This window comes from Bacillus rossius, chromosome 2, assembly GCF_032445375.1.
Source record: "Bacillus rossius redtenbacheri isolate Brsri chromosome 2, Brsri_v3, whole genome shotgun sequence".
In the NCBI taxonomy this organism is placed as follows: Eukaryota; Metazoa; Arthropoda; class Insecta; order Phasmatodea; family Bacillidae; genus Bacillus; species Bacillus rossius.
Genome location: NC_086331.1, coordinates 118,138,852 through 118,153,223, shown reverse-complemented (window position 1 = coordinate 118,153,223; position 14,372 = coordinate 118,138,852).

Genomic DNA, 14,372 nt, shown 5'->3' with positions numbered 1-14,372 from the left:
ACATTGTAGCTCTACTGTGACGTTGTATTTTGCCGTCTATTAATCTGTTTACGGACTGGTAATCATTTCAGAATAAGTAGAAAAATGATATCGGAAATAGACTATTCCCCTGGTAAACATACATAAAAATGATTTCAAGGCTTTCATAAATTAATATTCTGAAATGTTTTCACTTAACCAGCTCATTACAGTATTTATAAATTATTTCTTAGTCATTGAGGCAGTTATAATATAGGTATAATTTCACAACTACTTAATCAGTAAAACTTAAACAGCAAACGTAAATCGTTCTCCAGTGACGTATAAAAAATATTCCGTATTCGCAGTTCACAGGTTGGAAATGCTGTGATAGTTTTTATCTGTTCTTAATTGCAATTGTTTTTTTTCTGTACATCTATATGTTAAAATACTCTTCTAATGGTTTTCACAGCACATGCTAAAACCATAATGCTGGAATCACAATACCCTGTAACATCCCCAACATGACAAAAACACCACCACAGCCATTAATAAGTAAGGTAGTAGTGAAGTCAGCCTACGAAAAGTGAACCCCAATAGCCCATCAGAAATATAATGTGGGTATTATTAAAGATGTACTAACGTAAACATATTTTTTTCTGTGAAATCATTAACGCTTAAGTTTATTTTATTGTTCTTTTGATTGACATTACAAAAAATAAACTCAATTGAGTTGCCACCTCGTAGTATAGATGACTATACACCTGGTGGTGATAGCTGTCGTTGCATTTTAAACATTTGATATAAACTAGCTAAACTAGCTAAAAATTAAAAACATTTCAAAAATACTGGCTTTTGCTAGAACTCTATCCTTGTTCTACAAATGAGAAGTTCACAAGCTGACAGAAGCTGTTGTGTAATTTTTATTTTTTTATATTTTTTATTGTTATTTTATTATTTTTAAAAATTTTCTGTGATTTTTCTGATATCAAGAAAATGTGTGACGGTTTTCTCCGTGTGCTCCCGATTATTCTTGTCAATATTATGATGGTTTTCTCTGTGTGCTCATGATTATTCTTGTCAATATTATGATGATTTTCTCCGTGTGCTCCCGATTATTCTTATCAATATTTTGATGGTTTTCTCCGTGTGCTCCTGATTATTCTTGTGGTTTCTCCAAATGCTTCTGGTTGTTTCTGAAAAACCAATCTATGCATTAAGGATTTTTTACTTAAAAAGTTTTGTCATTTTACTCAGAGTTAAATTTAATTAATTGAATTTATGCTACTAAATCATCACTTGTAATGTTTTTATCAGGTGGAATTCAAACGAAAATACCATTACTCAGTCATATATAATAATATTCTCTGAGACATCTGAAAATCACTAATAAGCAAGACGAACTTCGTTCTCCTTGGTGCTTAGCGAAGCCATCCTTCGTTTGCGATCGTTAGTGAGCATCCTGCATCTCACATAAAATAACTAAATAATGTTTACCTGAAAGCAGCATGTGGTGGCATCTGTTGACAAGAATCGACACTACTTTAAAAGGTTATTTTGCATGAGATAAATTAACTCTCACCACTGAATGGGGCTATTGTAGTCAGTTAGAGCCAAGTAGTCCGTAGCCACGTAGCCTCGTGTCCTGGAAGCTTCGTAGTCCTGTAGCCTCACAGTCTCGTAACCTTGTGTTCTGGAAGCTTCGTAGTCTTATAGCCTCGCAGTCTCGTAACCTTGTAGACTCGTAATCGCGTAGTCTCGTAACCTCATGGCTCGTAGTCACGTAGTCATGATGCCTTGGAGCCTCGTAGAATTGTAGCTACGTAACCAAGTAGCCATGTAATCTTATAACATAATGCTGCTGGAGTAGTTGGAGCCAAAGAGAAAATTCCGCCGAAGACAGATGCAGCAATTGGAGCCTTGTAGACTTGTAGCTTTGTAGTCAAGTACTCATGTAAACATGTAGTCCTGTAGTCTCGTATTTTCGTAGCCTCCTAGTCTTGTAGTCAAATAGCGCTAAGCCTAAGACTATTTGGAGTCAAATTCTTTTGACGTCATTAATTGTTGGAGTCAAAGACAGTTGGAGCAAATGACTGTTGGAGGCATTGTTATCTAACGTAAAATTAACGAACGCAATCTACTGAGTTGGATGCTCGTGAAAATGTGTGTCCTTTTCGTTGGATGTGCTTACTTTTTTGTTGAATGTGCTTCCGATTGTGGATCCTTTAGGTGATTGTGCTTCCAAATGTGCTTCCTTTTTGAGATTGTGCTTCCAAATGTGCTTCCTTTTTGTGGTTGTGCTTCCAAATGTGCTTCCTTTTCGATGATTGTGCTTCCGAATGGGTTTACTTTTCGGTGATTGTGCTTCCGATTGCGCGTACTTTTCTATCATTGTGCTTCCGATTGTGCTTCCGTTTCATTGAATGCTTGAACTGCGTGAACGTTGTGTGGTCTTTGCGTACATTGCGTGTACAATGCGTGTATTGCGCATGAATTGCGTGAACATTGCGGCTTTGTACCGTTTACTGCGTGTACTGCGTGTACTGTGTGTACATTGCGTGTTCATAATATTTGTAGAATTTGCTTCCAATTGGGTTACCTTATTTTTGTGTGCTTCTTTTTGAAATGTTTTTTGACTCGAGTATTATAGGAAATGGTTCTTGATTTGACTAGCGTATTATTCCATCGGGTGCATGTATATAAGCGAGTCCTAGACTGCAGGTCGCTCAGTTTGTTACTGTCGTCGACGGTGTAAAGATCACCTAGTTTGTTTCATCTGGTGCATAAGTCGTGTGATTACCTGTTCATGAGAACTCGATGGATCTTTACCGTTTTTAACGACGAACTCGATGGAGGTTGTATCATCGACTACGGGAACCCTGACGTCAACACTGAAGGAGACTTTAACAGTTGTGGTACCACCAGCAGAAGAGACTTTAATGCCGGTAGTGCTGGCTATACAGGAAACCTCAACGAACGCTGTTTCGTCCTCGATGGAGACTTCAATGTATGGAGATTCGTCAACAACTAACGAACATCGGTAGCGTTACTGTGACAATATTTTCTCAAACATCAGCAATGTCCGTCAACACGAGAAGATATAATGTGCTAAGAATCCTCCTCGCAACATGTTTGGTTGTGAGAAATGTCATAAACAGTTTGCCAGAAAAGATAATATGAAAACGCACATGAAGACATGTAAAGGTCCTGCTGTGCGGCAGAAAGTAAAGGTTTCTATACAACAACGATGCATTGATGTTCATAACAGTATGCCTGGAAATGGTACAACTGTGGCAACATCAGTATCTAGATCAGGTCTGAAAGGCTCGTCTTCATCACCACGGTATCCTTGCAGCTACTGTGATACGTCGTTCGCATTTTCCCATGATGCACGTAGACATTAGCGGACTAAATGCAAGAAGAATCCTTCTCATATAAAGTTTCGCTGCGATGAGTGTCATGTTTGGTTTACTCGCATTGACAGTTTGCGACATCATGCGAAAAAAATGTAAAGGTGAAGTCTGTGCGCCTACTGCTGAACTACCTGCAGAAATTTCAACTCCTCGCTTTAGATTGGAGACTCGTGAGCGTACAAGCAAGAAAATCGATATGCAGCAACCGATTGCTATGGCGTCTGGACATGGAACTAAACCTAAGACTGTGTTTGGTGCATTACAGGTGAATGATAATGGCTTCTACTTGGCGCAGCCTGCTTTTCGTGGAACATTGAAATACTACTATTATCTAAATACGATAAGTGAGTCGAAGGACATTTGTACTTTTCTATATGATATCAGACAGGACATTATCAATCAGCATACTGATGATGTAGCAACAAACAGTCCATTAAAATATAACTTGTGGTTGGACTGTATATATGGGAAGCCATATCCGTTCGATGACAAAGTGAAGAAGTGTGCATTCAAGACATCGGCTGCAGTAATTTACAGTTCTAACGATGTGAAGCAAACTGTTAACCATGGTGTCCAGAAACTCTGTCACGAAGAGGAGGACTATGTCAGTAAAGGTTCTGGCTGGTCTCTGTCTAATATAAACCGGTTGGAGCTAAGAATTAGTCATTTCACGTCTATGCAGACCTAAATGATTATATTATCGCTAACTTTCGCAAGTGTTCCTGTAGTAGAATAGAAATTAAGTAATAAATGTTATGTTTGTAAAGGAAATTGTGGTGTATTATTTTCGAACCTGTAATTTTTGATGTATTTTTACATAAAATTATTTTTTTTTGTATCGCCCAGGAATCGAACCAAGTTTCGAACCAATCTTTACTTTAATGAGTGAATTTTTTGATGAATTTTGGATTTTCCCCCGAATGTCTAGCCCAAATTTCACGATGGCGGGTGTCACAGTAATAATAAATTATTAATGTACTCTACTGTGTAAGAATTAAACTAACATGGCGTCAGCGCACTCTAGCAGACGAAAACAATATGGTGTCCTCCAGCAGACGAAAACAAGATGGTGGCAATGTCCTCTAGCAGGTGGTGGCTCCTGTTAGTGTGTACTGAACACAAAATGTCAGATCCATGATGGTCGTCAAGGTCCAAGTCAAATTTCAAGGCCAAGGTCAAGGTCAAGGTCAAAGTAAAAGTTCAAGGTCAAGATCAAAGTTCAATGCCAGGGTCAAAGTTCATGGTCAAGGTCAAAGTTCAAGTTCAAGGTCAAAGTTCAATGCCAACAGTCGATGTCAAATGTATGGTGAACAGAAATTTACACTAACATGGCATCAGAACAATCTAGCAAACTAAAACAAGATTGTGGCTCCCAGCTGACGAAGACAAAATGGCGGACATGACGTCATACCAGTTTACGATATATACCTTGGCACTGGTGGAGGGAGGTAAGTCTGTAGGTGGCTTCAGTGAAGAAAGGATCTGTTGTTTTTTATTTGTTGATCTTACCGGTTTCGAACCAAGGATGGGAATCGATCTAAGCAATCAATATTCAAATGAGTTATTTTTTGATGAATTTGGAACTTTTTTCATTAAAATCGGTTAATAAATAAAGATTTTTAAGATGACGTCTGTAACGATGATTAATACAGTGGTGACATAATTCAAAATGTAGGGTGTAGTGTAAGACGTTTTTATTATTATGTTTTATTGAGAATTTTTTAAATATATTAATAAATTACTGGTTTACTCTCGCCGGGAATCTAACAGAGGACCGAAATCGTTAGAGTAACTAAACATTTCAAGTAGGCAATTTTTAAAATAGTTTTTGGAATTTTTCTTGATTTTCTAGCATAAAAATTTCTGTTTTCCAAGATGGCGGCCGTAACGTAACGAGCAATGGTCTAGAATCCAATATGTTGGGCAAAACGAAAATTGTAACCATGACAACATAATCAACCAAGCTGGCGGGCGTAACGAAACATGCAACATTTATATCATCCAAGATGGCGACAGTAACGATATGTGAAAGGCAGTTTTTAAATAGTATTAGGTATATTAAATTTTAATAAATTAAATTTTTATAAATTTTGGATTTTTTTTATTAAAATTTGGATAATAAATATAGATTTTCAAGATGGTGCACATGATGTCATACTAGATGACGATATATATATATATATATACACACCTATATCTTGGCATAAGCGGTGGGAGGTCAGTCTGCTGGTGGCTTCCGTGGAGGAAGGACCTGATGTAATTTTTTATTTTTGCCTTTGCTGGGTTTTAACCGAGGACTCCAAGCTCAATGGTGTAAGTGTACAATTAAATTTTCAATTTTTTTTATTAAATTGTTATTATTCAATTCGGTTAATTAATTTTTTTTTATGATTTTTAAAAATTTTCCCGATTTTCGAACATATAAATTGCGGATTTTCAAGATGGCGGCTGTAATGAAAATTGCAACAGTGACGTCATAATTAAAAATGGTGGTCATGGTATCCTAATTCCTAGAAATGGCCTATCGGAGGCTTTAGACATGGATGCTTAAGCCGTTTTTAGGAATTTGTGAACTTTCTAAGGCAAAATGACTTTTGAGGTTTTCGGAATCATAATTTTTGAATTGTGGAATGTTTTGCGAATTTTTGGCGGAATTTTTTTTCGCCAAAAATTGGAAATGTTGACGATTTTTGGCAATTTTCGAGTAAATGTTGGCTAATTTTAGCTAATTTGGTTTATTTTTAAGGTCAAGGCCATCCAATATGGCCGCCGTGACGTCACAATCCAAGATGGCGGTCGGCACCAAGCACCACGCGCCAACGCCAGGCGCAGGAGGAACTATTATATACTACTTATACGGAAATAAAAAAAGTTTTCAGAGAACTGATAAAACTTTTTAATAATTATCGGTGTTGAAGATCCTTTAAAGATAAAAAAATAAATGATTAAGTAAGTAAAAATGAAACTACTATTCAAAAAATATTTAGCGTACACACACAAAAATAAGAGAAATAACACAATTGTAACAGATTGTTTGTACGTACTTAAAATGTTCATCCCATGCAGTTACAAAGAATAACATATTTTTAAACTATAAAATGGCGATTATGTTTAATATAAAATACAACTAAATTGTATTTGAGCTGGCCATAAGAGCTTTGAGGTTGTCAAAATACCGTAATGTCATTTTTCTCTGTAATTTTGTACAAAGAGTGCTTCAGCGGTTGTTGAAGTGGGTTGTTGGGGGGACAGTAGTATATATTGGCCGGTCCGGCACCTGGATTCTGGGTGTGACGTCGGAGCCGATGTCCGCCATCTTGGATTATGACTTCACGGCGGCCATTTTGGATGACCTTGACCTTGTTAAAAATTTGCCAAAAATGATCTTAAATTTCTCAAAATTTAACCGAAATTCCAATCTATTGATAAACAATTTCGCCAAAAAATCTCAAAAAATTAGAAAAATAAAAACTTTCTCTATTTTGAGGGAAAATTTTCCGTTTCGAAAGCATATTTCCCGTTTTAGTCCTCAAAAATTCCAACAGCTTGAAAATCCCCCAAATTGGCTTCAATTCCCCGGTGACAAGCCACCATAAACCGCCAAGGTCATGATATCTATCATATGGATGTCACTATCGCCATATTGAATTATGACGTCATTGTTTTAAGTTTCGTTACGGCAGCCGTCTTAAAAATCCGTATTTTTATGCGATGCTAGCTACCCACGTAAGAAATGAATTTATTTCTATACCTAGCTTTAACATTTCAATTGTTTGGTCATTTCACAACTTATTTTATTTTAAAATTAAGATTCAATTAATATTCAAGCAAGTGATGGATAAGGGTTCTGATTTATAAAAAAAATATTAAAATCTAAATTAAAACACCGAAGAACATAGATGAAAATGACTGTCATCTAATTACGTCAAGCAGTGGTGACGTTTTAGTGACGTTACCAAACTTCCAGTGCAAGTTGACTTTGAAGTACTGAAATAATACATTTTATAGTGCAAGTGCCTTAAAGATTAATTTTAAACATGTGAATAATTTTGCCTTTTTTTTGATATTAACTCTGATGTTTTGAAGGCTTATTTTGTAGTGATGTTTATAATTCGTTTGCCAGGATGTGTAAAACGGAATGTATGATCGCAGCTCCGTGTATTAGGTATTTAATTATATGCAATGGCACCTCTAAATTCAGTATTCTAGAGGAAATTCTTAATTTTGCAGAACCAAAACTCAGTTGTTAAATCTTTTGACACTTTTGGACGAAAGTATTTCTGAAGTGTTATTCTTTGTAGAAATCAGTAATGAATATTTGTTTAAATACTGTGCATAATTTAACAGTTTGGAAATAAACTCTGCGTTTGTTGATGTTAATTAAATAAGTCGATGAACATTTAAAACCCTAAGCTTTCTGTAAATTTAATTATAATACCAAAATGCCAGCTGCATGCCTAGATATAAAGCTTCCGATAAGAAACATAATATTGCGTTTAGTTCTCTGAAGTTCATGTCAGCTAGTGATAACGACAGACTCATTCCCAACAATTGGTGGGGTTTTTTTTGTCTGCTGCAGTTATCAGAGCATAAATGTGTTTTATTATCCCCGGCATAAACGTGGTTCTACTATCTCCGAGGGGTCATCTGTAAATAATCGCTCAAAACTAACTAATTTCATTACATCATTTTTAGCACTGCCTTTGTGAAAAGCATGCATGTATTTCTGCTGTATTATTCAGTACAAAATACTATAACATTTAATTATGTCTGATAGAATATCTCTTCAAAACGGATCTTTAGTGGTTGAATTTTTTTTCGTTTAGCGAAAACATAAAGCTTTCTTTTTGGACAAAATTTCTTGCATATGTTATGAACAGCTCTTTGTTACATGGTTTAGCAGATTTTTGACGTAGTGAATGTCATTACTGTAATTTTTCATTCATATAAAATTACTTTTAAAACATAGGTTAGTAATTATCACTATCTTGCGATGAAGAGGAGGCTGTTCACATGGAGATGCGATGCTATTTTTCTTTGCGCTTGCAGCAGTGTCAGAATCTTGGACCTCAACTTAGATGATGTGTCTTATTTTATTAAATAATCATTGTTTATTAAAAATGCAATTACTAAATTTATGTAAAAAAATGTTACCACGCCTATATTTTGCTACCTTTTATATACTCCAGTTTTATATATTTACGTTGCCAAATAACTATTATCCTAAAGTTATTGACCCTGCCTGTCCCAGAAATATTTGATAATAATTTAAGTACTTCATTTAAGCAGTTTCAAGCCAAAAAGGTAAAACGCGAAAAAAAATTTTTTTGAATGAAAATTGTTTTATCCAAAAACTTGGAAAAATTAATGTTTATATATGTCACATGTAATCCATGATTCAACACAACAAAAAAAACAGATAACAATAGCTTACCTTGTTTAAGGTATTTTTGTTGTTTAATTTAAATTTTCAGTTTTATCTTATATTAAAAAAATTGCTCTGCAACCATTGAAATATGTTATAACATTTTAATGAAATCTGTGACTGTCATTTCATGTACCATCCTTAAAAAAAATTCTGTTATTTTCGAACTTGATATTCTTTTAAATTTCTACGAACTAGAATTTTATTTATATAAAAATAATATTTATGTTTAGGTAAAATGTCATCGAGGTGTCAAATGACATTCGAGATGTCAATTTATTAATTAGGTTTTAAAATTTCTTTAGGGGTGACATTTTTTCTTTAGAACTAGACGTCAAGGATATTCAAATTGTCACCAGCTTCAGTACCTGACCCACAGACGCCTCAGATTCAAGCCCGGAGCATATGCAGGGCCGCAACTAGGGGGGAGCAAGCGGGGCATACGCCCCGGGCGCAAAGCTGTGGGGGCGCCGAAATCGCTTGAATTGTAATTCCTACTACAAATGATAACTGGTAAAATGCTTTTTAACTTGCATGCCAGGAATGTCTAATCTGATTTACAATATCACATCTCAACATATTTATTTTAAAATACTCTGAGAAAAATGTTAAGGGCATCATAAACATAAAAAATTGTAAAGGGAGAAGTTAGAATGTTTTAATGCGTCCTCTATACAAATACAGTATACACTGGCTGTGAGGAAGCAGTGGCGCACCGCAGTCGGTACTCAAGTCACTCGTCGGGGTGGCGTGACGCGTGAGTCATACAGCACTCAGAGCTGAGCTGTCCGGAGTGGCGTCGATGTGTGCGTGTAGTGTTTCCAGTTTTTATATTTATAAGACCGTGGCTATAATTGGTTGTGTTGTGGTTGTGTTGATCAAGAGTTAGCAGTTTTTTTGTGGTAAATTAGTTTAGAGCAATTAATTGTTAATTGATTAAAATGTCAAAGAAACCTTCGGGATCTGAAAACAGAAAGAAAACCAAAGAACGAAACAAAGCGGCACATCTATCATCATGTTTTATGTCGTCATGGTTATCTGAGCCAGGATGCAACAAAGGTATGTTGAGTAAAATTATACGTATATTTCTACGTTTTAATGTCTTGTGTGATGATAATTGATGTTTAATCTTGCTACATCACCCGACTCCGGTTGTCAATTATGTATTTTGATTTTTGCACACTGCAGCTTTTGAGCTTTTCTATCATCTCATCCACAGACATGAGCAGATTGCTGAGAACAAAAATGTACCTGCTGATTTTAAAGAAAAAAGGAAAATTAAAAAGAAGAAAATGTTTGACGAATGCTGCGAAGATGAAATTTCCAACTTATCAGAACACGATCTGTTTAGAATAGCTTTGTTAGATATCATTGATGGAATAGTAAATGCCTTAAAATCCCGGTTTCAGGCTCTTCAAGCAATTAATGACAAGTTTAGCTTTTTAAATGGGAATAACATCTACAAAATGGAAGTTAAGATTTGAGGACTGCAGCTAAATGGTTGTCTGAAACATACAAAGATGACATCAATGGAGAAGAAATAGTTCAAGAAATTGAAAGTTTTAAACATCACGCCTTGGCAGTTGATGACACTATGAAAACAGCATCTGCAGCGACCCTCTTGAAGCTCATTCAAGAACACAGACTTGAAGAAGGATATCCAAAACTGACCACAGCCCTTAAGATATTTCTTACTCTTCCTGTAACAATTTCTTCAGGCGAAAGAAGTTTCAGCAAATTGAAAATTGTTAAAATTATTTAAGAAATAGTATGAGGCAAAACAAACTGTCGAATTTGAGCATTATTTCCATAGAACACAAGAGAGCATCCTCTATTTGCTATATGATGATATCAAAATCTTTGCTGCAAAAAGGTCTCGCAAGTTGAATTTGAATCTTTAAAAAACATTTATGACGACAATTTAATAAACAAGTGTAGTGATTATACGGACTACTTTATGGACATAGTGGGTTCATGCATGGAAGTTACAGTAGCACAGAAACTGTTACATGTAAATAGCACCATTTTTCCGTGGGAGGGCCCCCGGACCCCCCGCTTTATTGGTGTGGTATGTGCAAAAAAATAGGGGGGGGGGGGCGCATGAATCCATTCATGCCCCGGGTACCAGAGACTCTAGTTGCGGCCCTGAACATATGTAACCAAATTAAGCATAGGGCTTCCCAGGATTCATTACCAGAACCCCGGTTTGAAAGGACACTCGAATAAGTACATGCAAAGGTCCTGTTGCGCGGCAGAAAGTAAAGGTTTCGCTACAACATCGATTGATTCGCTTAAGAGTACACCGGGATTTGGTACAACTACAGGAACATTAATCTCCGGTTCGGGTGTGAAAGGTTCGTATTCATCAACTAGGCATCCTTGCAGCTACTGTGATATGTCGTTCGCATTTTCCCATGATGCACGACGACACGAGAGGAGCAAATGTGTAAAAAATCTTTCTCGTACAAAGTTTGACTGCGATGAGTGCCATGTTTGTTTACACGTATTGACAGTTTGGGATGGCATGCGAAAAAATGTAAAGGCGAAGTCCGTGTGCCTACTGATGAACTACCTGCAGACATTTCGACTCCTTGCATTAGAGTGGATACTCGAATGCGTACAAGTACAAAAACAGATGTTCATCAACCGATTGCGATAATGCCTGGAAAATTAACATAAATCTTAAGACTGTGCTTGGTGCATTGCAGGTAAATAATAAATGGATTCCACTTAGCGAAAGCTGCATTTCATGTAACGTTGAAAAACTACTATTATCTAAATATATTTAGTGAGTCAAAATACATTTTTGCTTTTCTTGATGATATCAAGCAGAACATAATCAATCAGCTCACATATGAAGTAGCAACGCATGGATCTTAACATATAGCCTAACTTGTGGTTGGACTGCGTACATGGTAAACCATATCCGTTCGAGGACCAATTGAAGAAGTGCGCTTTCAAGACAGTGAATACTCTCATTTATAATTCCAAAGATGTGAAGCAGTCTGTTAAACTCTGCCCAGAAGAAAAAGACTATGTAGGTAAAGGATCTGGCTGGTATCTGTCTTCAGTAAACAGATTGGAGCTAAGAATTATTCAGTTAAAGCCAATGAAAAACTAAATGTTCATTAAAATGCTAATTTTTACAAGTGTGTCTGTAGTAGTGTAGGATTTATGTAAATTATTTATTGTTTGTAAAATAACTTATTTTATTTCTTAAACCTGTAATTTTATGGTATATTTGCAATATTTTATTAAATTACTTTTTTTTGCATCGACCAAGGATCAAGGCAAGGACAGGAATCCATCGATTCAATGAGTAAATCAATGAGTGATTTGTTTTTTAATTTTGAAATATTTCCCGAGTTTATAGCTAAATAATTACGAATTCGAAGATGGTGGCCGGATTGTCATCATAGGCTTACAGGAGGTTGGTAGTAGAGGAACTTAAGCCTCTTTTAGGACTTTCCACCATATTTATTGATATTAAAATTTTTATGTAAAATTATTTTTTTTTTGCTTCGTACTAGTATCAAACCAAAGACAGGAACCGATCGAATCAAACAGCATATAATTGCAGATTTTTTAAAATGAATTTTAGAATTTTTCCCGAAATTATAGCAGTATATTACAGATTTTCAAGATGGCGGCCAAAATAGCCGTCTAGATGGTAGATGCAACGACGGTTTTGTGATTGACACTCTAGCAGGTAAAAATTAAGTCAATATGGCAGAGGCATCCTCTAACAGATGGCATATGTACTATTTGAAACTAGTGCTCCTGGTATCGAATACAAAAACCAGATGGCGGCAGTGCACTCTGGCAGACGACATGTGTACTATTTGAAATTAGTACTCATGGTAGCAAGTACTGAACATAAAGATTTCTGCCCCTAGCAGACAAAAACATGATGACGGCTATGATGTCATAATCCATGATGATGGTCTTCAGCAGATGAAAACAAGATGATGGATCCAAGATGGCGGCCTGCAGCAGACGGAAATAAGATGGCAACTATGATGTTATAATATAAGATGGCGGCCACCAGCAGACGAAACCAAGATGGCGGACGTGATGTCATACTTGTTTCCATAATATATACATCGCTATTAGTGGTGGGTGGTCAGTCTAATGGTGGCCTCCCTGGATAATAATTATGTATTTTCAATATGGCAGACATAACGAAAATTGCAATGGTGACGTCATGATCAAAAATGGCGGCCATGACATCCTATTTGTCTAGATCAAACGTCCTCAGAAGTTTATTTGAGGTTTGTAGATGATGAATTTAAGCCTCTTTGAGGACAGTACAAGCCTCTGACTTTTTTGAGGACTTAAACGGGAAATTTTCCCTCAAATCGGGATTTTTTTCCCCTTGAAATAAGATAATGTTAATTTTTTGATTTTCAAGATTTTTTGGAGGAATTGCTTTCTAAAAACTGGAAATTTTGGCGAAGTTAGGCGAATTTAGGCAAAATTTTGGAAAATGTTGAATCATTTTGGCAAATTTTGAAGGGCAAGTTGAAAGGTCAAGGTCATCAAAGATGGCCGCCATGACGTCAGTATCCAAGATGACGGTTGGTTCCTCGGTTCCTCACCTTGAACCCTGACGCCGGATATACATTTATATACTACTAACCTATAGTTTTTTTTCCCTTCTTCAAAATACTGTTAAATAAAAGAGTTGATTTTATGTGCATTTTCATAATGCGCGTGTAGAGTAAAAATGATATTTAACATTCTAAGTTCAAACCAGGTTTTTTTGGTGTTAATCACGTGAGCGCGATATTGAATTGCATTCCATGCCCTATGTTCGGTGATCTTTAGCAGCAGGAATATTTCTCATCATTGAGTGAATTGTGGACGGTGGCACAAAACACCGAATGCCGACGAAGGTTTTCTCTCTTTCTTTGCGCGTCCTCAAGCATCGGGACGGAATAAAAGATTCGAGTGGGCCTTGGCCAGGGCGAAGGAAGGGGATGGTAGGTCGGCAGTGCCCTATTATAGTACAGTACACCCGAATTCATGGTACGTCGTACATATTATTGTACATTTTTGTACACACGTGAAATATATTTTTGTTGGCTCTTTTTATTCAAATTATTTCTACATAAATGGTTAAAGATTCACTGCTGCCCGTATCAGTGGCAAATAAACTAATAAAAAAAGAAAAAAAGAAAGAATAATCGTAGTATTTAATTATTTATTTACTATATTTATATTCTGTGTACTCAACATGAGATATTGTTTTTTTACAGCATTTTAAATTAGACGTACTTTCTTATACGGTTGACTGTATTATGCTTAGGATTGGATATTAATCAAAAACTATTACCGTTATTCCTAAAGGTGGTTATTGTATTAAAGCCCTGTCTCTTAACATTTTCGAAGCCCGGCCTATGTTAAAATTGTGTGTGCAAACCCGACCTCTATCATAGAGGATAAAAAGTTTTGAATTTCATGAAATAAAAAAAAAATTGGTTGTCTGTAAAGTCGGTTTACGGACGATAGTTTAACGTGACAACGTCATAACAAAACATTGATGAAATGTTTGCATACTTTTATGAATAAAATTG